This window comes from Cebus imitator, unplaced genomic scaffold (genome assembly GCF_001604975.1).
Source record: "Cebus imitator isolate Cc_AM_T3 unplaced genomic scaffold, Cebus_imitator-1.0 Scaffold476, whole genome shotgun sequence".
In the NCBI taxonomy this organism is placed as follows: domain Eukaryota; kingdom Metazoa; phylum Chordata; class Mammalia; order Primates; family Cebidae; genus Cebus; species Cebus imitator.
In genome coordinates, this window is record NW_016107791.1 from 1,476 (window position 1) to 24,975 (window position 23,500).

Sequence of the window (23,500 nt, forward strand, 5' to 3'; positions counted from 1 at the left end):
TGCTGTAGTAAACATGAGGAGAGGGATACAGATGTCTCTTGGATGTAATGGTTTTCTTTCCTTTGGATAAATGCCCCATAGTAGCATTGGTGGATTATATGGTAGCTCTACTTGTAGTATGAGAAATGGAGGACTCACTTTGAATATCACCTCTTACAGAGAGACTTGGCCAGGCCCAATCTTAACTAGGTCTCCTTGTTTTACACTTTTATAACCCTGATTTTTTTCTTCTTGGCATTTACCTCAATTTATAATTTTATGTATATTTTTTATTAAGACAATCTGTTTACTCCCTGGATGGCTGTGTAAGAGCAGGAGTATATGTATACCAGTGCCTCACACAGAGGCTAGTTCATCGTAGGTGCACAATAAATATCCGGTCTCTAGGAAAGAATGCAGCAGAGTATTTGTATAGGGTTTGGCCAGAAACCAAGGACTACCGTGGTTTGAGTACAGTCCTATTAAGAAGCACTACTTGTCGCTTTCATTATCATAGATCAGTAAGAAAGAACTAAATAGTAAGGACTCAGAACAGCTCTTTCAAGATTTCAGGGTGCATTTGCCCTCAGGGCCTGCAGCTGGTATCTTAATGAGCCCACCTTCTCCTGCTCTGTAGTGTCTGTCTGGAGAAGCAGAGCCAGGAAATTAAGGGAATCCATATATAGAACATGCTGTATCTAATTTCGTCTTGTACAGGCTGAAAAACAAAGGGTGACACAAGTGTTGCAATCCAGGTGGACACATTTTAAAACACTTAGGTGGACACATTTTAAATAGAATTTCTAGGCCTCATTACTATTTTTGGATATAGTGGTACTTAACATTTAAGTATCCAAGTCAAAAATTTATAAACATAGTGATTGCAATGAAAAGTTTTTGTATTCAAAGTGCTTCATTGGTCCTTAATATGCTCTAAATATAGAATAGCCAACTCTTACATGTGCTTACTCTTCCCCAAGAAGGATTTTAATTATCTTGACGTCATTATGTAGTAGGTGCTGTAATCATCCCCATATCTTACAGATGAGGAAACTAAGGCCCAGCAAGATGGACTCACTTGCCTACGTCACACAACATGAGATAGAGCCAAGTTGCAAACAGCCCTTCCGGCTCTGTGTCCTTAATCTTACTCTTTACTATTGAAGGGACAAGACTGAATTGTAACTAGCTGCCCAGGGCTGCCCAGGGTTATGTGTAGTTGTGCGGTTAACTAGAAACTAGAAGCTCAGTGGTACCTCGAAGACTGCGGGAGCACGTGGAGCTCTGTGTGTTGTCAGGACAATAGTCTAAGGCAACATTTTCCTGCCTTCCATTGGGTTTATGGGCTGTTTCCAAAACGCTGATCTGTCAGGTCTGACTGACCAGACGGGAAGGGTGTTTCTGTAGAAAGGCACAAGCTGAGCATGAGTTAATATTTTTCAAGTGTAGAAATGAAAATACGACACGTGTTGTAGTAGTTTGTTCTGCTTTGGCGACTTGTCTCACCTACATGTTTTCCTTCCGATCTCACGATATTGTAGCTAATGTGTGGAGGCCGGGTTTCGAGTTTCAGGTTGAGGATGCCATGGTGACATACCTCCATGTAGAAGCTGTGAAGTTTCAGCGCCTTTGTTTTCATGTCAGTTGTCTCTTGGTACTGTCCTCCAAGACAGCTGAAGTATCTCCTGTAGCCATGTAGTTCTGCGTGTGGGTTGCTAATAATATTTGTACTCAGGCATCACACGTGGGTTAATGCAGCATCTTTGCTCCATTGTCCACAGTCTCATAGTAGTCTGAAGTTTCATTGGATGAGTTACTCTGTGGTACTGGGTCCTCTTCCATTGCTGGGATTGACAAATTCAAAGATGTCTTAGGGACTTGAGTTCAACTACTCCAGAGAAAAATGATGTTTGGAAAATCGTTGCTGCAGAATAAACAGTGGCTGATTGGCTTTCTCCTAGATGCTTTTTCTTACGGTTATATTTGAGTGTTTTTCTTTCCTGAGCTATTCAGAAAATTGGCCTATTCTCAATTACTCCTTGACCCTGGAGGCCTGTTCACCAATGGAAGAGAAGGACCGAGAAGACAGGGAGCAGAAAGGAGCCTGCCTGAAGAGCTGGAATCTGATTCCACTTGCCCCTCTGGGCCTGCAGTCAATGTTGCTTAAATGTTCACGTGGCACCTCCGAGTCTGCTGATTCCAGGGAAGCTCTGGCTTCTGTCATCACCTCTGGCAGGACAAGCAAGCAGCCTCCCTTCAAAAGGACTTGGAAGCTAATAATGCTGGCCGCTGCCTCGGAAATGCAGAGGCTTGACACGTGTTCATCTGGCAAAGCCGGACTGAAACCACACTCTGCAGTAGTGAGTGGCGACGGCCAGTCGCTGCTCAAATACTTGGCACTCTGGGCTTAAATTTTAGTTGGGTAAAAAAAGAGAAAAAAGTCTCCTATATTCAAATTCACATTGTAGTACTTCTGTGAGGTACTGACTCTCATTCCTCCAGCCAGCCATTCTGTGTATTCACTGCATGTCAGTGCTGCCGTTTGAGGACTACCTGAAACAGATTGCTCTTGAATAGAGCCAAGTATGGATTTGGATTTTGTGGAGATTAACTGGTCACTGAGCTTGCATTGTCGGAAAGCTGTAGGGCTGCAGCGCAATCCAGAGAGGACTGCAAGGCGCCCTGTAGGGATGACTCTTGGCTGGCCCGTGGTGTGGGTGAAGACCCAGGGGGAGCCCGCTTCAGCCCCTGCTGCTGACATAGCGGTGGCCAGTGTCTGATGGCCTGCAGGAGCCAGGCACAGAGTCGAGAAGGCTCCTAGAGGTGAGTTCCCCATCGTGCTGGGGGCACAGGCAGAGCAGAGCTACCCTTCTCCACAAGCGCCAGCCTCACGGGTCCCTTCCTCTTGCTCATCTGGGTGGGGTTTTGCCTTTTTGGAGTGGGAGGCATTCAGTGTATACTATAGTTCTTACACATTTACAGTTATTCTCATGGCTGTGCTGAGATTGAGTCCGCACAGCTACCATGCCATGCTACACTCCCTACATCATGTCTGTCAGTTCCTTAGGAAGGGATTGTCCTCCCTGTCACACTGGAAGGAAGGGCAAACGGGGCTGGCATGTCCTTTCTGCACAGCCACTATGGGAACAGGGTGTGGGTCACACACAGGCAGAAGAGTGTGTGGGAAACTCCCTTCTCTCTGCCTGGGGAGGGGCTTGGGCTTTGGGGAGAAGTCCTAGGAGTTCTTGGAGCTTGCTTCCCACATTATCAATGCGTTGCAGAGCTGAGGTTTTTCCCTTATTACAGAGTCACTCAGAATCCTTGAGACTGCCCAAGGCCTTCTGGGGCACAGAGCTGGGTTTTTAGCAACTGCCTTGAGAGTGGGTGGCGTTGTGGACTGTCATCCAGCCCCTCCCTGTCACAGTTTTTAGAATACTTGTTTTTGCAAACAACCAGGACTGTTGTGAACATCTGGGTCCTGAAACCAGCACTACTTCAGGTGGAGGGGAACGTCTGGAGAGGCCTGGCATCTCAGCCTGGAGGTGGGGCGAGAGGGTTCTGAGTTCAAGTTCTGCCCCTGAGCAAGTTACTCAACCTCTGAGTTCAGTTTCCTCCTTGATAAAATAGCAGTGCTACTGTTGACTCACTTGGGGAAAGGATACCTATGATAAAGCCTCCCTTTTGTTGCTGGGTAAACCAAAACCGGAAGTGACGTGTCCAGGGTTCACAGCATGACAGCAGTATGGTGGTGAGGAAGAGGCCTGGGTTCAAGTCCAGATCTCTCTGTTCTGCAACTCCTGTGGTCTTAGGCAAGTCCTCTAGCCTCTAAAGCCCCCATTTCTGTGGAGGTAAAATGGGAGCAGTAACTGTGGCAGGAAGTGTCTTGTCTCGACACCTTTGATAATGTTATGGGAACGAAGGGAGTTAGCGTATGCCTTGTAAACTGCAAGAAATTTTGCAGCTGTAAAACGTTTCCACCTCTACAGCTTGTTGGTAACTGAGCCAGTCAACAATGAGCTCTTCAGAGTTCCTGGCCTGTGGGCTCCTAAAGTGATTTTTAAAAAATGTTTTCATGGCTAGTTTTTCCAATTTATGGAAGTAAGACTTGCTCGTTGTAAAAATTCAACCAGCACAGAGAGGTGAAGAGCGAAAGACGCCCTTTCCTTAACCAGTTCTACTCCCCAGAGATGACTTCTGCTTACTTCTGTGTCCTTCTAGAAATTGCACCTGTGTACATGCACATGGACACAGACACATGTCTGATTACATAAGCTGCATGTGATCTATTATATGTGGTCCATATATATATATATATATATCTATTACCAAGAGTCCAAGTGAAAATCCAGGAAGTTTTCAGTATTTTGGTTATTAGAAACAATGCCACGATGAGCAGAGGTATACTTCTTAAAACTTGGTCTCTCTGGATTTAAAACAAATGTTGAAAGCAGCTAGTGGCTTGGAGCTTTCAGAATTATCTTTTGGGCTTGGCAGAATGAATCCTTCCCCAAAAAGAATTATGTTGTTAATACTGTGGTTTTCCACTGCTCCACCCAGTTAAATTTAATCACACCATGTGACTTCCAAATAAAATGATGTGTATGTCTGAAGGGAAGAGACCTGACAAAGCTTCCTTTTTTTTTTTTTTTTTTTTTTCCTCGACCCTAGGGAACAGAGCAAAGCTCTCTTCAGAAGGCCTTGCTTTCAGACCTTCTGCCTGGGACATTTATATTTGCAGCTCCTTCTCCAGTGTCCTTGGAAGAAGTCGCTGCTATTAATTGGGTTGGAGAGAGAGAGTGGCTGTGTATATTTTGAAACATGTCTTCCTACACAAGCCTGGCCCATTTCATTTTAAAAAGTTAATCTACATGAATTAATATATCTGTCTGATTGCCTCTGGCCCGGATGGCTATTTGGACAGTGCATAGTCATAGCCCAGCCAAATTTCTCTGACTGTTGTTGACAACAAATAGGATTTAGTTCTCTTGCTTTAGCTGGAGAAGCAAACACTTCCTCCTAAAGTGAATATTTGGGGGTTACGGCAACTCCTACGATTTCATATTGCAGTGTAAAATGGATTTTCTCGTGGTTAAAAAAATCCACAGATTTGTAGGTTTGAGGTGCTTTGATTTTTGTTATTTTCCCAAAATGTGTGTGTAAGATAATTTAAAAAGCAAAATCTTATTTTAAATGCATGAAGGAGTCTCGGAGAAATCCCATGGAATTGCTTTTTAATGAAGGCTCTTTTAACAATGTAAATCCAAGAATCAGGTTTGTAAAGAATGTTGGACCCACCCTTCCCCAGAATCCAAATCTTCCCATTGGACTCCCTGATCAGTGGCATCCTGCTCCTCCACTTCCTCTTCAAGAGTCCTACCTGGGCGTCTTGCCACTGACCCAGTGCTTCCTGGCAGGTGGAACCCTTACCTGTCCTGGCCATGAGCTCTGGACTTCACATGCTGGACAATTTCTGTTCTTGGCCCTAGACCGCATGGTGAGGTGCTTGCAGAACTGTCCTCAGCCAGGGCGCTCTGGCTGCAGGTGACTCTCATTTCCTCTCTGTCAATTGTCCCAATTCCTAACCCACTCCCACTCTGAGCTCCTTAGCCTGTGTCTGGCTGCCGCCTGCTTTCCTGCCTGTTCTGTCTCTTCCTGGGAATCCCTGCTCATGGCTATCTGGCTATTTTAGAGCACACTTTGAGATTGTGTGAAGAGGATTTGCTTAGAGGGGACTTGGCATTTTAATGCTAGCAGTAAACCTACCATGCTGACTTTTGTTGCATTAAAAAGTGAAGCAACAGGCTTGCTTAAACATAAACAGCAACAATAAAAATCCAGAACTACCTAACTACGTGGGTACAGGAAATATTCCAGCCATGTGGGAGAACAGCACAAAAATGCAACTGACATGATAACAGTAACCCTGCAATGAGTCTTGACAATACTGAAGTCAAATGACTTTTTAAAACCTTTCCAACGCTTGGCTGTAATCTAAAGGAAGCATTGCACTTCGCTGATTTTTTATGAAACTCATAAACCTTTTTCTTTAAATGCCAATATGCTGAAAAGTTATAAGTATTAAAGACTTAGCAAGTATCTTTAAAAGTGTGGGAAAAGGTCCCTCTCTTCTTGGTTATGATTCTTGAACGCTAGTAATAACGGTAGTAGTTATAAATGTCATTCTTTACTAGAATACTTTTTTCCGAAGACCTTTCAGGTCTACTCTCAAGTTCTTTCCTATCCTTGTATGAGGTGGATGATGTCACTAGCCTCATGTGGCAGTACGGTGTTGGGTCAGAAACTCAGAGTTTAAGTAACATGTAATTAGAACCCAGGAGTATTGCTCCTTCTTGTGAACTCTGATGCCTGGGTTTTTATATGGTGTCTGTCTGTGGTGGCTTATAACAGTGTTGCTCCTCCAGGATTTTAGCCTCATTCCTGCTTGGTAGGCAGGGCCTCCCTATGGATCTGACCCAGGATGATGCATGCTTGGTTTGCAGAAAGCCCAGCTTTGCAGGTTATACTCTTAGGATTTTGGCCACAATCAATCATATGCAGAAGGCTTCCCACTTAGCTGGACAGTAGATAGTGATCTATGTCTGAAATTCCACAGCCGTCAAGGTGAGACTGAGAAGCTAGATCATCCTTGCTGGAACACGGCTTGAGTTAGGGTGTGGGTCGAGGTTCAGTTATAAAAAGCAGAATATACTACAGCAAATTTGAAGAAGGGATTTATTATAAGGAATTAAATGACTTAACAGAACTATTAAGAGTTCTGAAGACAAAGGTCTCTAGGTGGCAGTTTCAGGAATAAGTACCTTGGAACCATACTGCAGAACTAGACCACCAAGGAAGCTGTGCCCCTCCTACAGATGAAGCCATTTCTCCAGAACCACATTGCAACAGCCACAATTGAGAGCATACCACAATCAGGAAGCCATGACTCTTATGGTTCTAGAACCATGCCACATCTGCTATGATCAGCACCTGCAAATGATGTCCTGGTCCTGCCTCCTGGAACCCACGAAGCTGGTACTTGGATGCTGCAACATTGGCTAAAACTGTCATAGAAGAACCAGGTGCTTCTTGGACTTTGCTTGCTGAGCAAATGGCAGCTGCTGCCAAAATGTGGTCTCTGCCTCACTTTGGTGTTCTGAATTTCACAAAAGCACATCTAACTGGCTCAACCTAAATCATATCTGGAACTGTAGCTGCAGGGAGTTTGAGAGTTGGCCTTAGCCTCCCATCTTCTGCAGGACAGGTGGGCACAGTAGAAGGATAGAATGTGTGCTGGAAACCGAGCCACTGTGTCTCCTATGATCTGTGATCATTAGAAACGGACGTAGATTTCCAGAGTCAGCAGATGAAAACGGAACTGAGGTTATAGCCAGAACGTGGAATGGTTGTGAATCTTTTTGGGAATGTGTGTGTGGATGATTCCCGATATAACAGATGGCAAAGAATTAAAAGTAGCAAAAGGTCCTGGGCTTGTCTTCCAGCTCCTGCTTAGCTGCTTTGAAACTGTTGTTAAGCTGCACTTGGAACAGCCCAAGGAGTTCTGGAGAACTCTAGTCTCAGTATGTATTATTTGGGGAAAGGGTATGTTAAGAAGCTGTCTTAGTTGTCGAGCCTTTACTATGCTAATACAGCATGCAAGTGTTCCCCAGACATTTGGCCACAGGAAGGCCTCATCTTTAAAAAATGCAGAAGTAGTATTTCCCAACATACAGTCTTTCTTTTGCTGGAGTTTCATTCTTGTCACCCAGGCAGGAGTGCAATGATGCGATCTTGGCTCAATGCAACCTCTGCCTCCTGGGTTCAAGCAGTTCTCCTGCCTCAGCCTCCCCAGTAGCTGGGATTACAGGTGCCCACCACTACGCCTGGCTATTTTTTGTATTTTCAGTAGAGACGGGGTTTCACCATGTTGTCCAGGCTGGTCTCGAACCCCTGACTTCAGGTGATCCACCTGTCTTGGCCTCCCAAAGTGCTGGGATTACAAGGGTGAGCCACGGCACCTGGCCAGAAATACTCTTTCCAAGAGGAAGCCAGGGAGTACCATGGAGAAAACGCTTGCTTGATTTCCAGAGAGTTAACCTTTTCAATAGCCTCCATCAGGAACGTTTACCATCAAGATGATAAGATTTCCTCAAGTACAGATGGTGCTTTGCCCTTCAAGGAGAACCAAAAGCAGGGAGAGCTTGATCAGCAAAACCAGCCTGCGTGGGGTTCTCTTAGGAATCCAGATGGCCTGAGACTTATTCTGAGATACCTGCAAGGAAGTAACCTGTGATCATAATTAGAAATTACAACAGAATACTAATTATCTGTAGACCACATATCATTTGCGTTGCCCTGTTATAGAAACAGATGGTGTTATGGAGAAGGAACTGCATTTAGCTTAAGGAAAATAGGGGCAGCTGGGGCAGGAGCTGGGAGACTAAGAGCATAGCGAATCGGGGGAGGGGAACACGTTGTGGGGTGTCAGTGCAGGAGAGCTGACAGCTGCAGTGGTACCACGTGAAATGTATGGAGGGCGGGAGAAAGCAGACTCCACCTTATAAGGACTCGCGGCCAGGACAGCAAGGTCCAGGGACAGTGATGAGAATCGCCCCAAGCATAAACAGTCCATAAGCGCCCTCCAAAAACTGGATGATGCAGAACAGGGTGAGAGAAGACACCTTTAAAGATGAACTTGTGTCTTACAGCAAATCTCCCGTTGATTTTGATTTTTTACATTAACTACTTAACAGTTTGTGGTATGTGTGTCATTCTCAGGCAAGTCCTTTTTGAAGTTTCTTCTTAAGTATTTAAACACAGTACTGACTATTGGTGGGTTGGGGGAAGCACTCAGATCTGAGTGCTTCTTAACACTAGGTGTGTTCCCATAGGAAGCCAGGCATGCCTTAAATAGACTTCCCAGGAATGGGAAATGGCAGCTCCAGAATTACAGAAGTTACATCTGCAGAATTATGAGCATGTTTCTGGCTCTCTACGTTTTTATGTGTTCTGATTTAGTGAACTTGATATTCTGCGATTGATACCAACCTCATATGTACACAGAGGTCATGCACTCCTCCTCCAGTTACCACAAAGATTAATATGTGGACTGGAACTGCATGAGCTGTGCAGAGGGTAGAATCACTACCCCTTTGCCCTTCTGTGCTCTTTGGACTCAAATCCTCAGTGGTGATTCCCTTATTGAAGTGCCTTTTTTCCCTGAAAGCACTTTAGTAAATGGAGGTTTAGCATTATTACTGAATCCCAGTTTTTTTCTAATACATGGAGCTCAGGTCTTACTGTCTGTTCCGGAGCAATTACTTATCACCGTTACCGGAGATTTGAGTCCTCTCCCTTGGTGCTTAGACTCTTAAGGATAGTCAGTCATTTCCATTTTGGTGGTTATGATTTAATCTTTTAAAGCTTTTATTATGGAATGTTTCAATATCAAAAGCAGAGAGAATAATATAGTTCCCATGAACTATTCCTAGCTCAGTTACCACCCATGGCCAGTCTTGCTTCATCTGTACTTGTACCCATTTCCTCTTCCCCTTGGATTATTTTGAAACTGTCCTAGAAATGCTTCAGTACACAGTACTCTCTGTTCCTTCTGTTTCTTAATATCTTTCAAAACTGCAACCTCCACCTCCCCGGTTCAAGCAATTCTCATACTTCAGCCTCCCAAGTAGCTGGGATTATAGGTGCCCACCACCACGCCTGGCTAATTTTTGTATTTTTAGTAGAGATGGGGGTTTCACCATGTTGGCCAGGCTTGTCTCGAACTCCTGGCCTCAAGTGATCTGCCCGCTTCAGCCTCCCAAAGTGCTGGGATTACAAGTGTGAGCCACCACACCTGGTCTTTTCAAAACTTTCTACACATCATAGCAATATGTACTTTTAACTCATGAGGGACTTTTCAGATTTTTGCCTAGAATGAATACATTCAGGAGGCTCTACAGGTATATGGATTGCCTACCCTGTGCAAGGCACTGTGCTGGTTGAGGGATGGGGTAAGGTCAGATTTTGTTGGATAGAGTGGAATTATGCAACAGAAGTGGGTTGAGAAGTTGTTAGACCCCTGTCCTGAGAGCGCATAGTCCAGTGGGACCTTGGACTGTTGGCCGACAGAAGCGAGCATAAGTTAGGTGCTCAACGAAGTTGCTTGCTTTGTCTGCTCAGCAGAGCTGGCGGCTATGTGGTCTGAGTACTTGAAGATGAGGGCTTTTAGGAAGGGCATAGATATTGGGTTGGATTTGATATTGTTAGTTGTCAGCCAACAATGGAAAGTGATTCTGACTCCAGGAACTTTTTGGAAGCCCATTGCATAACTAAAAAAGAAATGGCCAGGCTGGTATATTGTGGGCAAAGCACACTCTCCCATGCCAAGGAAGCTTGGCCCAAGTGGGACCACAAAAGCTGTCACCGTTGCTCCCATCCTGATGCTGGCTGTCACTACCGAATGCCCCCTCTGGGATTGAATCCTAAACCATCCCTGTGTCCTTTTCACGCCCTCAAGTTTCCAGGTCCCAGGTGGGACTCTGTGAATAAGGTGGGTCACACACTGAACAGCAGGAGGAAAAACTATGTTGGACTGCTTCGGCTTCTATAGAAGACGTGGGGCTCTGCCTTCCATCAAGAACCAAGCAGTGGGGAATCTTCCCCACATAGAATGGGGGTTGCAGTGCTAAGCCACCAAATGTCCGCTATGTATATCACTGTTACTTTGGGCTGCTTCCTCTCCCTTGTTCTCAGTCACAAGGCCTTGGATCTCCTTAAATATGCCATGTGTGTCTGTCGCTCCTGCTTTTCTATTCCCATGGCAACCACGCTAGCCCAGGTGCTCCTCACTGTCAGGTGCCTCCGAATCTCTGGTACAGACTTGCTGCTTCCAGTGGCTCCCGTCCCCACATCTTCCTCCACAGTGCTGCCGCAGCATTCGTGTCAAGCAAAACAACACGGTGGCTCAAATCTGATATCTTCCTCATGGAAGGCAAAGGCTACCGGCTTACCTTGGCCCCACTCTCCACAGTTAACACCTGGCTTCTGTTTCCAGCCTTATCCGCCCCTCAAGAATCCTTTCTCTGCACGTAAGCAGGTCCCCAAACACCTTGACGCTTACCACCTCCGTGATTGCTTTTTGATGGTTCTGTTTTCCAGAAGGCTTGCCCCTCTGCTCTCTGCCCAACGCAATCTGTTCTGCTGACCTCCCCAGGGAGAGGTGACAGCGTTTTGTGAGCTCCCATGGCGCAAGTGTGCATTGCGCAGCAAGCCCTTTCGTGTCCCATGTCTGCCCACTTAGATGGAGGAAGTCACTGGACAGCATTCTACTGTTCTTTGCATGTCTCTTATAGCCCAGCACAGTGGTGGATGAACGGAGGCTCACTAGGTATTTGATCCTTTTTTTTTTTTTTCCTCATAAGAGAGGAGAGGAAAAAAAAAACTAGGCTCAGGAAAGTAAAGTGCATAAGTCATAAGTTGAGTGTTGACAAGCTCAGGACTTGAGGACGTAGGGAAGCTGGAGTCAGGGAGGAGGGGGACCAGTGCCTTTGGAAAGGCGGTGTGGTTGAGTCTGTGCTCTGTTTGTGTTCCAGACCAAATGGAGTTGGTTTGGTTGTATGCTTCCCAGCTGTACTGAGTGCCCACCTGGTTTAAAGGCTGCTCTGGCGGTGGCCCAGAAGCAAATGTAGCATCATTTGCCAGAGACTCAAGAATGTGTCTGTATAAATAAAAGTGAAAGTGGCATGTGCTTGAGAAAAATTGGCCTCATGGGACATGGATTTACCTGACACACACCAATAGCAAATAGATTGTCCTCACAGCCTGCACCAATGCAGAACCTTGATATGTATCATTTTGTTTGCAGAAAGAGAGACCAGAAATGTGCAGCAGTCAGTAATGTACCCCCCAGGGTGGCTGCTGATTGATGACTTCTCAAGGGCAGCATCTCCAGGGGGCTCAGGGAATTCACCATGAAAGTCAGCCTGGGCCTCCTGCCCGCTTTCCCATTGCCTCATCCCGCTGCTCAGAGAAGTGTTGAAAGGGGCTCTCCAAGTTGGGCTGTTTGCGGCCTTCACAGGACCCCGAAGGCCATATTCACAGCAAAGTTCACATGCAGAAGAATGAGAAGGGAAAGCTGGGAAGGGTCAGGGCACGTGCAGCGCTCAGTGGAACAGTTTGGTGGAAAGAAGTTGCCTGTTCCTTTAGAAAACTTGGGGAGATTTGGTGATAGAAGGGCATGACCTGTGAAAATGGTTGCGGTGTGCCGGGGTCAGGGTGATGGACTCACAGGGAGAGGCTGTCCCTCAGCTCCCACAGCACAGCCTGGCTCATGTCTTTCTTTTTTTTTTTTCTTTTGAGACGGAGTCTCGTTCTGTGACCCAGGCTGGAGTGTAGTGGCGCGATCTCTGTTCACTGCAACCTCCGCCTCCTGCGCTCAAGCGATTCTCCTGCCTCAGGCTCCCAAGTAGCTGGGACTACAGGCACCTGCCACCACACCTGGCTAATTCTTGCATTTTTGGTACAGATGGGGTTTCACCATGTTGGCCAGGCTGGTTTTGAACTCCTGACCTCAGGTGATCTACCTGCCTCGGCCTCCCAAAGTGCTGGGATTATAGGCGTGAGATTCCATGCCTGGCCTGGCTCATGTCTTTCTGCTTGGAGCCTCCCCCAGTGCTCTGCTCTTCCCACCTTACGGGCCACTCTTATTTGCCAACTCATTGATCCCCCTGCAAATACTCACTTGAACTGCAGGGTTTTTTTAATGAACAGCCAGGCTTCTCAACTATTCGGTGAGCTCCCGAGGACCGCAGCTGGTCTGTTCCTTTGTATGGTGGAAGACTATTTGCACGGTGCCAGGCAGCATAAAGAGGCCTCCCGGAGAGGCTGGGGCTCTATGGCCACAATCCTAGGCTCTCTGTTTCCACACAAGGGACTTGTAACCTAGGTATCAGTTTGCTCATTTGTAAAATGGATGTAAATGTACCCCAGATTAAAGAGGTAATGTGTAATGCCCCTGGGCATAGTAGGCACCCAAACACTGTCCTGCTCCCTTCCACGCCCTGCAGCCCATACACATTGTCACTAGGGGTTGGCACATACTAGGTGTTCAATAGGGCATGTCTGTTGACTAGTGGTAATGAGAGTTGTTGTGTTACCAGCTTTTGAAAGTCTCTTTTAGAGCTGATTTTAGCCAGCCGAGCACTCTGAAGCAGAATTGCTGGGGGGTGGGTTACAGGTGGGGAGTGATAAGGAAACAGGTTGTTTAATAAAGGAAGATTGAGGAAACTGATTACTTTGAGCAGTGAACACCTGGTTAATGCCAGGTAGCGACATCTTAAGGGAAAGAAGCTGAGTCCAATAAAGAGGCCAATAAAAATCAATAGGATAAACGTGAGATAGAGGGCAGACTAGATGGAACGCTCTGGAGTCAGCATCATTTAGTCGACGCTGAAGACTCTCTTGAGATGAGGCATCCTTGCAGGATGTGAAGGAAGGTGGCCATGGGCGAGTTACTTAGCTTGTCTGAAATGTGCTTCTCTTCACTCTAGGACAAATGTTAGTGAAACTTTCCTGGAGTGGACGTGAGGGTGGATTGACGGTGCATGTGAAACATTCTCCATGATGTCTGGCACACAGAGTAGTGCCCTTCCACTTCCTCTAAAGTAGAAAAAAGTTGTGTTTTGTCTTTTGTGTTTTTCGTTTGTTTGAGACATAGTCTCACCCTGTTGCCCAGGCTGGAGTGCAGTGGCGCCATCTCGGCTCACTGCAACCTGTGCCTCCTAGGTTCAAGCAATTCTCCTGCCTCAGCCTTCTGAGTAGCTGGGATTACAGGTGCCCGCCACTGTGCCTGGATTATTTTTGTATTTTTAGGAGAGACAGGGTTTCGCCATATTGGCCAGGCTGGTCTCAAACTCCCGACCTCAGGTGATCTGTCTCGGCCTCCCAAAGTGCTGGGATTACAGGCATGAGCCACCATGCCAGGCCTGTTTGTTTTGAGTGAGCTCATAAATGTCCTCAATGATTCTGTCTCTACCTGGATAAACTTCAGAACTTAAGCATTAGTTGTGAGGGTTTGGCCACATAGTAGGGAGAATGAAAAGGCGCCCAGGTGTCTCTTGGGAAAGGAAGTAAGTTGTCTTCAGGCTGAGTGGGGTGGATTAGGCACATGTTTTCAGACTGCTCTCTGTTTTCTCACTTCTGGCCACCATCAGCTGTAGACGTGCCCCTTCAGAACACATACAGCTATAGTACCAGTGCCTTCCAGCCACAGTGAGTTATATGGACTTAAGGGAGCTTTGGTGGGGGAAGAAAGTGGGACTTTTTCATTAAAACAAGCCTCGGCTGTACAGTGAGGGGAGGCCTGACTGTGTCTCTACACGTGGTGTCATCTGGCTGGCCCCTGGGTGGTCGGGATACATGGTTCAGCTGCCCAAGCCAACGCAGACGTGGTGATTTAAAAAGAAATAACTGTTAGGACACCAGGAAACACCCAATTAATTCTTCTTCAATTTGGTTAGAGAGAGGAAAAAAAATGCTTTTCTGAGTTTATGCAAAAATGATCATGTTTTATTCCTTTGGTATAAGTCACTCTAATGGCATGCAGGGTAGATGACGTCAGCTTTTCCATCTCTGCTGAATCAAATTGTACTGAGCCCTTATGCTCTGTTAGGGGCTGGGGAAACCTAGTGGAAAAGGACATGGTCCCTATTGCAGTGTATTAGGAGAGAAGGAGTGAGCTCAGTGAAGTCTGATCCATGCAGGTGTGCAGGTGTAGAGGAAGCGCTATAGGGCCGCAGGGGTTGGGGCTGTGATAGAGAAGGTTGGAGGGTGCAGGCAAGGGGTTCCCAGAGGTGCTGATGTCTGGGCTGTGGTGAAATTCACCGTGTGACACTGTCCATGAGGAAGGCCTCAGATGGAGGAGGGCACTTCAGGTATAGCGGGGGCATGGCACAGTGGTTGTCCTGGATGTGCAGGAGTGGGGTGGTCATCCACAAATTAGTGTATGCTAACCTAGATGTTGCCCCTTTGTGGTGCAATCATAGCTGGGTCTTGTTCTTCAACGTGGCTATGTTGTCTTGTCCAAGTCACTTAACTTTGCTCTTTGTAGATTGATTATCCCAGCCGTACCTAGAATGGTCTGTGTAGGATCTAAGGGAAGAAATTTGAAAGTCATGGACTTTTTGTTAAATTTTAGAGGTTGGAGTCTTGCTATCTTGCCCAGTCTGGACTCGAACTCTGGAGCTCAGGCAGCCTTCTGCCTCCTGACTAGTGGGGCCTGCGTGCTCGCGCCATTGCACCCGGATGAAAGTCATGGACTTTACATGGCTGTGGCTGGGAGGGAGCCTAAGAGTTTTTGCTCCATTCTGTCTCCTTGGAAATGCTGTTCCCAAAAGATGTTACGACCACCCACATGCCTGTTGCCTGTCTTTCCCCCTGTTGCTTTTTTTCTGAACTCCTCTTTTCTGGCTTTTATATACTAGGTTTACATATTCAAATCAAGAAACTGGTTTTTTTGGGAAACGTGCGTAAATACTTACACGACAATAGGCAATTTTGAGTCAATATACCTCTTATCAAAGTAGTGCAGTGCACAGATACTTTTATTGGAGTAGATTGCAGAGAAAACATAGGCAGTTGGCAAATAATCCTGAGATTGAATATGCTCTCCTGAGTATGCAGCAGTGACTCCTATATGCACTAGAGCTTCATGTGTAGCCTTTGAAGCAAGGACATATGAGAAAGTGGCTGTCAGGGCACCATGGCTCGTGCCTGTAATCTCAGCGCTTTGGGAGACTGAGATGGGAGCATTACTTAAGGCCAGAAGTTCAAGCCAGCCTGGGCAACATAGTGAGATCCCATCTCAATAAAAAATTAAGAAATTAGCTGAATGTTTATGCCTGTATTCCTAGCTACTTGGGAGGCTGAGGTGAGAGGAACCCTTGAGCCCATGAGTTTAAGGCTGCTGTGAGCTGTGAGCATTCCACCATGGGTGACAGAACAAGACCCTATCTCTTAAAAGAAAGAAAATTACTATTAATAACTGCATTGATAGGATTAAATATAATGTGATTTGAAATATCTAAAACTGTGTTACACATATACTCAGATTATCTAGAAAACTTCACTCTTTAGTTCGGTAAGGATCAGCATGAATACATTTCATGCCATCTATAGGCCCATCCATCCATGTAATCTTGGCCAGCATTCTCAGACTATATCTCTTGGAAGGTGACATAATACCTGCAGACCTGCGGACACTGATCTTCCTCAGGACACAGCTTGGTAATCACTATGAGAGACAGCATCAATGCTAACTCGAAATTCAGGGCCCCTTTTTTGGTCAGGTTGCCCATCTTGTTTTGTGCTAGTGGAAATACCTCATCTTAGGACGGGCGTGGTGTCTCATGCCTATAATCCCAGCACTTTAGGAGGTCAAAGCAGGTAGATCCAGAGGTCAGGAGTTCAAGACCAGCCTGGCCAACATGGTGAAACCCCATCTCTACTAAAAACACAAAAAAATTAGCTGGGCGTGGTGGCAGGCACCTGTAACCCCAGCTACTCCGGAGGTTGAGGCAGAGGATTGCTGGAACCCTGGAGGCAGAGGTTGCAATAAGCCGAGATCATGCCACTGCACTCCAGCCTGGGCTAAAAAGCAAGACTCCATCTCAAAAAAAAAAAAAAAAAATACATCTTTATTTTTTGTTTTTATTTTTAAAATTTGAAGAACGTTTTTATAGGTCAAAGGGATAGAAGAGTAGGTAGTGTTACAGAGCAGGATGTAATTGAGTATGTTCAGAGGAGAAGAGGGCACTTTGCCCATGATCATTGCCAGATGTCTAGAGGTGCAAGAGGAGATGGTGCCCTATTTTTTATGGCCACATTTCAGTGGCTTTCATGACAGAGATGATCTGTTTTCTGCCTTGGTCGCAGCCTGGTTGAAGTAAGAGGAGGCAAGGTCATTGTAGGGGTTACTGAGACGGAGAAAACATGTGGTATGTGATTTGAGACAAATGTTTTCTTAGCTGCTCACGTATCTTTCCATGGTTCTTCCCGAAACTCCATCACAAAAAATTAAATTATTTAAGAAGTGGCTTCTAATAATCACTGCCGACCAGGGCATGATGAGACACCTGGATAAACTGGTGGTAGGATACCGATTTGCCCAATCTTTGGTGTAATTTGGCGATCCGTATGACAGCCCTTTCAGAAGTATATACCTCTTCTTGCCCAGCGGTTTCATCTCTGTCACTAAGGATGCAGTGGGGCAAGTACACAGAAGGCACAGGCATGGCTCCCTCCTGCAGGTCCCTCACCATAGAGATGACTGGTAATAGCCTAATTCCCAAAAACAAAAAGAGGAGGAAGCCACGTGACTTTTATGGCCTACTCTCTAAAATCACACCTCATTGATTCACCTTCTTTATTCATTAGGGGCGAGTAATTAAGTCCAGCCCACACTAGGAGGGAGGGGAATTAAGCTTCACCTCTGAAGGGAGGAGTAAGAGAGAATTTGTGGGCATAGTTTAAAACAGCCACAAATACATGAAATTATGTTTAGTCTGAGCATGTTAGTGTGATTCAGATCTACCTGCTGGAAGCTGTCTGTCTTCTTGGTGGGCAAGAGAGCAGCCACAAAGGATGGGGCATTTGACTTTGACACTAAGAAGTACTTGTGTAACACTTACGGAGCAGAAAGCCTCTCAAAGAGGACAGGGTCATTGGAGTCTGGAAGCTTGGTCCCACCACACATTGCTCGAGCACTTGGAGTAAGTCAGATGGTCCCTGGGCTTTCCTATCTGGTTATGCTGAGGATCTAATAAACCAGTGCAATTGGAAGCACTATATAAAACTGCAGAGCAATTCATGAAGCTGGCTGTTACTATCATTACCACTACTGCTACTGCTGGAAGAGAGTACCAGTGTGGGAGATGGGGAGGGGTGGGACACAGAAATAGACCAGGGAGTAGAGAAAGGGATTTGAATACTATTGTAACCAGATCAGGGTTTCCTAGGGTGGCTCTGAGGCGGGAGTGGAGGCGGCCTGCTTTGGCTGAACTCACATGAGGCCATGCCATGACGATCACAGGGACTTGTGTGAAGGACTCCTCTCTTGGGTCTACCAGAGCTCTAAGGCCTGGTCCATGAAAAAGGCGTCAGTCAGGGTGGAATGTCCCAAAAAGAAAGCAGCCCTGAATCTTCTCAGCTAGACCATATACCCAACTCATTGTTTCAGGACTCACGTATTCCTTCCCAGCTTTGCGCCAAGCCCTGTGCTAGGGGCTGGGGAGACAGTCCAATAGGCCACAGCACCTTCTCTTCAGCATCCGAGTCCCGCAGGGCAGGCAGACTGCAGCAGTTTTGAGGGAAAGGAGACAGAGCTTTGACTGGTGGCTTTATTCCCTAAGCCTGGATTGGAGCTTTAGGAAATAGTTGTCTCAGATGGCCTTATTCTCTCAGAGGTCAAATAGCTCTGAAAACTTTGTCTTTGGAAACTAAACTTTTCCCTCCTTCTGACATTTATAGGCTTCTAGAGTGTTAGGCAAAGATAAAGCCAGGCCATTGCATTTAGATAATTATAATTGCCACTCCTCCTTCCTTCCAAGTCTTTTTTAAAATTATTTTTTTGAGATAGAGTCTCACTCTGTTGCCCAGGCAGGGGTGGAGTGGCACAATCATGGCTCCCTGCAGCCTCAATCTCCCCAGGCTCAGGTGATCCTCCCACCTCAGCCTCCCAAGTGGCTGGGACCACAAGTGAGCCCCACCACGTCTGGCTAATTTTTGTAATTTTTTTTTTAGAGCCAGGGCTTCGCCATGTTGCCTAGGCTGGTCTCAAACCCTTGGGCTCATGCAGTCCTCCCACCTCAGCCTCCCAAAGTGCTGACATTACAGGTTTGAGCTACCATGCCCAGCCCCTTCCAAGTTTTAATGGCCAACACTATAGTTTCTGAAGGCCCCATGCTCTCTCAGAAGTGGCGGGGCCTGTGGCTAGTGCTGTGCACAGCATTCCTGCCTGAAGTTCCACTTGCTGTTGATCAGGGCAGTGTGTAGAAAAGGCGGGCGCCACATGGGGAGAAAGCTGTGTGGCAATTGGGTGTCTTTTCATTTGGTTATATTTCAAGCGTGAAGGGGCTCCAAATATCCAGAAATAAATCTTTCTTCTACTAGCCCAGGCTTCTACTAGCCCAGGCTCGACTATGAAAGGTAAGTTACTTTGACTTAGCTGTCTGTGACCTCTAACTATATATCACACAGTAAACCAAGTCACACAGTAAATCTGTTGTACGTTACTAGATCTGCTAATGTACAACAGATTCAGATGGGAACTGTTGCTTAGGATAAAACGCAGTTGGCGAAAACCCAGAAAATAACAAGCATTGATGAGGGTGTGGGGAAATGGAAACTCTTGTTTGTTGTTGGTGCACATGTGAAATGGTGCAGCCCCTGTGGAAAATGGCCTGGCATTTCCTCAGAAAATTGAATTACCATATGATCCAGCAATTCCACTACTGGGTGTACATCTCAAAGAACTGGAAGCAGGAACTGGGTCCGATGGATACTTACACACCAATGTTTATAACAGCATTATTCGTAATAGCCAAGAGGTGGAAAGAACCTGAATGTCCATCAATAGATGAACGGATAAATAAAACGTGGTATATGCATGCAATCAAATATTATTCACCCCCAAAAGGAGGGGAACTCTGATACATACCACAGCATGGACAAACGTCGAAGACATTATGCTAAGTAAAACAAGCCAGTCACAAAAGGACAAATATTCTATGATTCCATTTACAGGAGGTCCTAGAATAGTCAAGTTAGTGGAGGAAGAAGGTAGAATGGTGGTACCAGGGGCCAGAGGGAGGGCAGAATAGAGTTAGTGTTCAATGGTATAGATTTTCAATTTGGGAAGATGAAAAAGTTCTGGAGATGGATAGTGGTGATGGTTTCACAACAATGTGAAGGCACTTAATGCTAATGAATTATATACTTAAAATTTACCATTGTAGTTATTTTTGTGTAATTTACCACCATAAAACAAAAGCTTTTTTTTTTTTTTTTTTTTAGACAGAGTCTAGCTCAGTCACCAGGCTAGAGTGCAGTGGCATGATCTCAGTTCACTGCAACCTCTGCCTCCTGGGTTCAAGCGATTCTCCTGCCTCAGCCTCTTGAGTAGCTGGGACTACAGGCATATGCCACCATGCCCAGCTAATTTTCGTATTTTTTTTTTTTTTTTTCAGTAGAGACGGGGTTTCACCATGTTGGTCAGGATGGTCTCGATCCCTTGACCTTGTGATCCGCCTGCCTCAGCCTCCCAAAGTGCTGTGATTATAGGCATGAGCCACTGCTCCCGGCCAACAAAATCTTTTAAAAATGTAATTTGTTCCTAAATTTATGCTGCCAGGCATAAGATTTTGGGATACTGAGGACCTGACTGCAAGGAGATCTAGATTGCTTTCTCAAGGAGAGATGAAGAGTCCACACTTAACAAATGAGTAAGGCAGTACAGGTACTATAAGAACTTTGATAAAAGAATTGGGTAATTAACACAGAGAGAACCATGCCTCACCTGTGTAGGGTGGAGATGCTTTAGCTGGGGTGTCTAGGGAAAGATTCTGATGAATTGACATTTGGGCTAAGTCCTAAATGATCAGAAATGATTTGATATCATAAATTCGGTGTATATAGATGTTTGGAATCCATTTTACTGGAAATCTCATTGAGATTTGAGATGCAGAAAAATTGCTACAAAATCCAGAACTTAGTACCAATTGTGCTTACAAAACCGTCTGTGTTGAGTATTCCTCATCAGTCGCTTGAGGATTGAGTTGGGGACAAACAAAGCATTAATGTTTCAGAATGTTAAAATGTTTCTTATCCAAGGCCAAATGCTCAGACCTGATAACATTTCCTCCTAGGTAATGTGCTAGCCTGATCGCATATTTCTCGTTTAATACCTTTAGGAACTAGATCCAATAAAGATTGCCCTTGGCCTTCTTGGAAAGACTTGAGTCTTAGAAAAGAACCAATTTACAAAAGTCGAGATATGGCTGATAGCTTTTTTACTTGTTATCGTTTAGAAGATCAGTCTATTTCACCTTGGAAACTGAGGCTATTTAAAGATCTGAGTGTAGAGTTTGAAGGATTTTTTTATAATTCTCTTGAGATGGAAAGAAATAAGCTACTGGGATAATGGAGTGTGTGCACAGTTGATTGGTACAATGTGTTTACATTTCCCATTATGTATCTTAGAGAACTCTCCTGTTGTTGCTCAGATTTTTCTTTTTAAGTCAGTCTTGGGATAGAAGATTAAAGCTCCCTGAAGAATATGGAAATGCAGTTGAACTCTTGGAAATCTGTATTCTACTGGCCTTGGTTTGTGATGAAGCTCACACACAGTGTTTGTAAAAAAAAAAAGTCCATTCAGGGTTTAAGAATAGGTCATTTTGCTGTAACGTTTTGTAAGAGTACATGGCCATCTTTGCCTTAGGATAGTGAAGTGGTATTTCCCAAGACAGAATAACTGAAATCATCTGAGCTTCTAGGTTGTAGACTGCATAGTCCTTGGGAATTTTGACTTATAAACTAGGAAATTATTTCACCCTCATGAAACTTTCTTACACTCTTAGGTCTTTCCCACTTCCACTTGTGTTGGAATTGAGCGTTCACCCAGGCATGGTGATGGTTAGGTGTAACAAGATGGGCCCAGAAGGCAACTTTGGGATCCATCTCTTATCCCTCATAGTGCTTGAGAGAAGAAAGCTTATGGCTGTCTTAGAAAACTTCCCTTGTTCTGAAACCTACAGTAATTGGAACATGAGTGCAATAAATACAATGAATAGAATTCTGCCTATAAGCTCTTTCCAAAAGCCTGCCGATGCCCAGCCCATCTTGCTCTAAGGGACTGTGGTCCAACAAGAGGGTATTGCCCATGGGTAGCTTCAAGTCTGCATGAGGAGCTAAAATATGAAGTAATCAGAAAATACTAGCAAATGAAGTAATCAGAAAATACTAGCAAAAGTCAGATCAGGATAGTTTGGATTAACATCCCGAGGACATGGGATGTGTGAATAGGTGTGCTGGGAATAGTTGCTAGAAAAGTCAGAAGCAAGAAAGTGGCTAGGGTGGGCAGGAGAGGCCAGGAAGGTCAGGGACATTCTTGGAGCTGGAACTTGGGTAAGGTCTTCAAGGAAGACTCTGACTGCACTGGTCTGGGAGCTTGGCTAGGAAGACTTCTGAAGAACCCAGTCCCCAGACCCAAAGTAGGGGGTAGAAAGAAACAGTAATTCAAGGGTCAGTTGTGTTTGAAAAACATTTACATTTCTGATATCCAAAGTGTTCTCTGTAGGATTAATAGCTATTAAAAGGGAACTGGAGTTCAGTGGACTCTGGCCAAATAAGTTTGGATAGAGCCTGAGTAAGCAACTGGGAGTTTCTGTACGGCAAGACTCCTCAGGCCTTTGCATGCTGATGTACAGTGACTTCCCCAGATGGGCATATATAGCAATTTCCTGCTTATTTGATTATGGAATTGTGTGGGTTTTTTTTCCCCCAGGAGGATCCTACATGAATATAGTTTAGTTCCAAATAATATAATTGCTGAGGAAATGCTAGCCTAAATAATTTCATTTCAGTATGTGTTTTAGTGTGAATCACTATCAATAGTCATGTTTTCAGTGGTCAGAGTGCCCAAGGGAGTTGAATGGAAGGAAGTCAGAGGGACTTCATTAAATAAGTCAGTGAATGAGGAGTCCTCCAAGGGATCCCCACCTGGCAACAAATATCCTAGGGCCATCTTGGTTCAGAAGTTATTACTCCGTATGCTAACAGGCACATAACACATGCTTTAAAAAATACTTATTTTGTGAATATTATTCCTTTTTTTTTAAGTGAAAACAAGTTTATTAGGAAAATAAAGCAGTAAAGAATGGGTACTCCATAGACAGAGCAGCCCCTTTTCTTCATCTGAGATATGAGGAAGGATTTTGTGTCAATGGTATGGCTTCACCATCCCCCTGGGACAGGGTTGCAGCAGCTGGGGCTGTGAGGGAAGATGAGGCCGAAAGAGCCGGCAGGATTAGGGTTGCAGATAAGATACAGGACACTGTTAAATGTGAACTTCAGATCAAGTCTGTAATGTTTTAGTATAACTACGTTCCAAATATTACATGGGACATACTTATAAAGAATTATTATTTCTGGAATTGAAACATAACTGGGCATCTTGTATTTTTATCTTCTGTCTGGTAGCCCCATGTAAGATGTTCAGGGAAGCCTAGACACACAGACCAGAAAGTGATGTAGAATGTACAAGGTAAGGCATTGAGGACTGATTCCGACTTTTAGAGAGCTCAAGTCCGACCTCTTGGAAATGGGTTAATACGTCCTCAAACCCTCTTCCCACTCATGACTTTTATCATATTCCCCTCAGTTTGGGAACATTTGTATATGAGAGGTTGTAGCCTGTCAGTTTTTTTTTTTTTTTTTTTTTTTTTTTTTTTTTTTTTTTTTTTTTTTTTTTTTT

At 45.1% G+C, this 23,500-nt stretch overlaps 1 protein-coding gene across 2 annotated transcripts in view; it reads left to right on the forward strand.

Moving 5' to 3' along the window:
• The first annotated feature begins 2,613 nt into the window (after window positions 1-2,613).
• Window positions 2,614-23,500, forward strand: part of PRKCE (protein kinase C epsilon) — a 300,957-nt gene continuing 280,070 nt past the window's right edge. Inside the window, exon 1 of one of the 2 annotated variants that reach the window (XM_017512713.2) lies at window positions 2,614-2,802. The gene's annotated coding sequence lies outside the window, so the exon portion shown is untranslated. The remainder of the gene's footprint in view (window positions 2,803-23,500) is intronic. The other variant, XM_017512711.2, reaches the window with a different exon arrangement.